The sequence below is a fragment of the Otolemur garnettii genome, unplaced genomic scaffold (genome assembly GCF_000181295.1).
Source record: "Otolemur garnettii isolate 467f Iridium unplaced genomic scaffold, OtoGar3 scaffold00085, whole genome shotgun sequence".
In the NCBI taxonomy this organism is placed as follows: domain Eukaryota; kingdom Metazoa; phylum Chordata; class Mammalia; order Primates; family Galagidae; genus Otolemur; species Otolemur garnettii.
In genome coordinates, this window is record NW_003852480.1 from 8,223,541 (window position 1) to 8,227,923 (window position 4,383).

Consider the following 4,383-nt stretch of genomic DNA (forward strand, 5'->3'; position numbering starts at 1 on the left):
TTTGCCATACTCTACCTGAATCAGGTGGACTTTGTTTTAATTCTTTATTTATATGTACCTTTCTGGTGAGGAGCTGTTATTCTAGCAAAAAACAATTTTCAGGATTTGGTAACCAGCCATAACCCTCAGGTGATAGCACATCCAACTTGGGATTGTTTTCCCCTCAAATCCAACCCTATCATATATTCTAAGTATATCTACATAGTTACCATTGATAAGACACAAATTGCACTCTACTTCTCACTCCAGAACTTTTGAAAATTGGTCTTTAGAGAAAACATCCTATAATGGTTTAAAGCACAGACTTAGGAGCTAGCATGCTTAGATTTCAATCTTGGGTCCTCTTTTTACTAAAAGTACAAGTTTATAAATTGTTTTCTTTCTCTCTACCCCAAGTTCATCATCTATAAGAATGAAGATGATAAAGTCTACTTCATAGAGTTGGATTAAGGATTAAATACACTGATAGGTGTAAAGTCTTTACAACAGGTCCTTGAACATAATTGTTCCCCAATTTTAGCCTTTATCAACTGCAGACTTGTATTCTGGAAAAGGACAGAGCACTATAATCTGAAATAATAGATTCAAAGTTAAAACCCACAGCCTGAAGAATTATTTTATGTTAATGTAGGGGGAGGTTTGGTTTTGTTATACTCAAACTAGAATTGATTCTCCCTTCTACAGAGCAAAGTACATAAAATCCATAGTGCCACAACATTATTCAGAAATAATTAAGTGAAAATGATTGATTGTTATGTACAAAGACACAGACATAGATGTCAAAGAGTAATACCAACCTACAGAGAGAACACATAGAACAAAGGAAGAGGCAGGCATTTAAAAAAAATGTAATAAATACAAAAGCAATTGCCTCATTTTATACAATGGAAAACAAGGATAGCAGATGTGAATAATGGCTACCTAAAGCATAACTGTTGAGTACTTTCACTGACTGTGGATTCCATGTAGCTTTTATCAAATGCCTTGAAGCAGCATGAAATGTGTATAATGTAGGTCAAAGACAAGGTTCATTGACCCTACAGCACCTGGATTACAAAGAAATAGCCTTACATTTCACTTAGCAACAAAAGTACTATTACAGGAAAAATTGATATTTAATGCCAGAATCCTAATCTATATAATCTGTAATATTTTTACTCATAAAAGCATACGTGTTTCTATTTAAGTATGTACTTTTCAATTCCTCATACAACTTAATAAAATTCCACTTATCTGGTTGGCATTAGAAAGTACACAGTTAAAGAACTTTTTCAGATCTCATTCTAAATATCTGAATATTATAGACTCCAAAAGATGATTACAGTTGGTCCTTCATATCTGTGGGTTCCACATCCACAGATTCAACCAAATTTTGATCTGCAGATCAAAAATGTTTTTAAAAATGGATGATTGTGTTTCTACTAAACATATACATACTTTTTACTTGTCATTATTTCCTGAACAATACACTATAAGAAATATTTACATCACATTTGCATTGTATTAGGTATTACAAATAATCTAAAGATAAAGTATATGGGAGGATATGTGTAGGTTACATGCACATAGTACACTATTTTATACAAGGAACTTCATCAATCTTGGATTTTGGTATCAGTGGGGTTTCTGGAAACAACCACTCATGGATATGGAGGGGTAACTGCATCCTTGTATCCATGGAAAACATGATAACCAGTATCCTAAAAATAATGCCGCCTTCATTTGATTCATTCCCCTTCTAACTGTGCTACATATAATATTTACCTCTTAGGAGTGCCTTTGCAGTATCCCAGAGGTTCTTGTAGTTTGTGTCTTCATTATTGTTTTGCTCTAAAAATTTGGATTTCTTTGTTAATCTCACGTATGACCCAGCTATCATTTAGCATAAGATTATTTAGTTTCCATGTCTTTGTGTGAATTTGCAGATTTCTGTTGTTCCTGAGTTCAACTTTTATTCCATGATGGTCTGAGAAGATACAAGGAATAATTTCTATTTTTTTTAATTTGCTGAGTTTAGCCTTGTGACCTAAGATGTGATCAATTTTGTAGGAAGTTCTATGCAATGACGAGAAGAACGTGTATTCAGTTTTGTTAGGATAAAATGTTCTATAGATGTCTGTTAAATCCAATTGTTGAATGGTTAATTTCAAGTCTAAAATTTCTTTGCTTAGTTTCTTATAGGAGGATCTATCCAACACACCCAAAGGAGTGTTAAAATCTCCAACTATTATAGGGCTGGAGGAAATCGCATTCCTCATGTCAGTTAGAGTCTCTCTTACAAATTGAGGAGCATTCTAGTTGGGTGCATAAATATTAATAATTGAAATCAAAACTACAGACGTTGGTGTGGATGTGGAGAAAAGGGATAACTTCTCCAGTGCTGGTAGGAATGTAAGCTAATACGTTCCTTTCGGAAAGAAGTTTGAAGAACACTCAAGGATCTAAAAATTGACCTGCTGTCGGATCCTGCAATTCCTCTTCTAAGAGTATATACAAAAGACCAAAAATCACTTTGCAAAAAAGATATTTGCACCAGATTATTCATTGCAGCTCAATTCGTAATAGCCAAATCATAGAAAAAGCCTAAGTGACCCAGGAATGGATTAATAAATTTTGGTATATGTATACAATAGAATACTATGCAACCTTTTAAAAAGATGGATACTCTACCTCTTTTATGTTTACATGGAGGGACCTGGAACATATTCTCCTGAGTAAAGTATCTCAAGAATGGAGGAAAAGTATCCAATGTACTCAGTACTTCTATGAAACCAACTTATATTTACTAACACATTCTTATGAAAGAACAGAACTATAGCATAGGATGAAGGAGAGAAATGGAGTGGGAAGGGGGGGAGGTTTGATGAAGGGAGGGTAAATGGCAGGACCACACCTATGAAGCATATTGCAAGGGTACAAGTCAAATCTATCAAGTGCAGAACATAAATGTCTTAACACAATAATCAAGAAAATGAGGTGAAAGCTATATTGATTAGTTTGATGTAGGCACATCAAATTGTATAAAAAAAGCAATACATTGTACTCCTCAAAGATATAAATGTATTCATGATCTATGTGTATATGACTTAATAAAATTTTTAAAAACCTATATTTCTACAATAACAAAAAATAGCAGGGCGCTATGGCAGGTGCCTATAGTCTCAGCTTCTTGGGAGGCTGAGGCAAGAGAACGGCTTAAGCCCAAGAGTTTGCATTTTCTGTGAGCTGTGATGCCACAGCACTCTGCTGAGGGGGACAGCTTGAGACTCTGTCTCAAATATATATATATATGTATGTGTGTGTGTGTATGTATATATATATACACATATATATTTTATAAGTGAAATTGCTAGAAAATGTCTTTTAAATTATCGATAAGGCTCTTTGATATAAGAAGGCAATGTAAAAAATGTCATATTTCTAACACTTTACCTCCTATTTTTAAAGATAAGTTTTCCTCTTTAATTCAGATTATTTACTTAGTTCAGAATAATTTAGTTCAGAAAATCAAACAGATCTTTTATTTTGAAGAGGAAAATAAAAATATGCATGAAGCAATAGTCTTTGTGAATAATTTCTACATAGTTGGGGACCCAGCTGGTCAAACTTATTTTATAGAATGGGAATAGCAAAGCAATATGCAAAAGTTTATGCATATTATAAAAATAATCACTGGGAATGGCAATAAACTAATAAAGATAAACAATATAAAAAGCCCTATGCCCAGTTTATGGCACAGTTTTCTAGAAATTTTAAAATCAAAATACACACAACTTCCAATAACCTAAGAGGGAAAGTATAAACAAAACTTTATACTTTACATAGGCCAGTCTAATTCTTATTACATATTTTTCACACATTTATATATTTAATTATAAATGACGGGACCCATTCTTTTATTAAACATATATTCACTGGCATCTACGGTGTGCCAGGGATTGTTTTTGATGCTAGAGAAATGATAAAAACCAAAATAATATTTCTGTCTTCATATAATTAAGCATCCTATTTAATTTGCCTGGAAATCATGGAAATTTTCTAATGAGTGAGAATTCATTCATCATTAGGGAATTAAGTCCAGAATCCTCTGCCAGATATTTCTCAAGGCAAATATTACTATCCAATTATTTTTATTTATTTTTTTTTTTTGAGACAGAGTCTCACTCTGCACCCTGGTAGAGTGCACTGACATCATCATAGCTCACAGCAACCTCAGACTTCTGGGCTCAGAGGATTTTCCTGCTCAGCCTCCTGAGTAGCTGGGACTAATTACAGGTCCCTGCCACTATGTCAGGCTAGTTTTTCTATTTTTAGTAGAGATGGGGTCTTGCTCTTGCTCTTGCTCAGGCTGGTTTTGAATTTCTGAGCTCAAGTGATCCACCT

General features: G+C 33.7%; 1 protein-coding gene across 1 annotated transcript in view; it reads right to left on the reverse strand.

Annotated features, from left to right (window-relative positions):
- Window positions 1-4,383, reverse strand: part of LOC100944423 (E3 ubiquitin-protein ligase MARCH1) — an 851,823-nt gene that overhangs the window by 799,438 nt on the left and 48,002 nt on the right. The window lies entirely within an intron of this gene.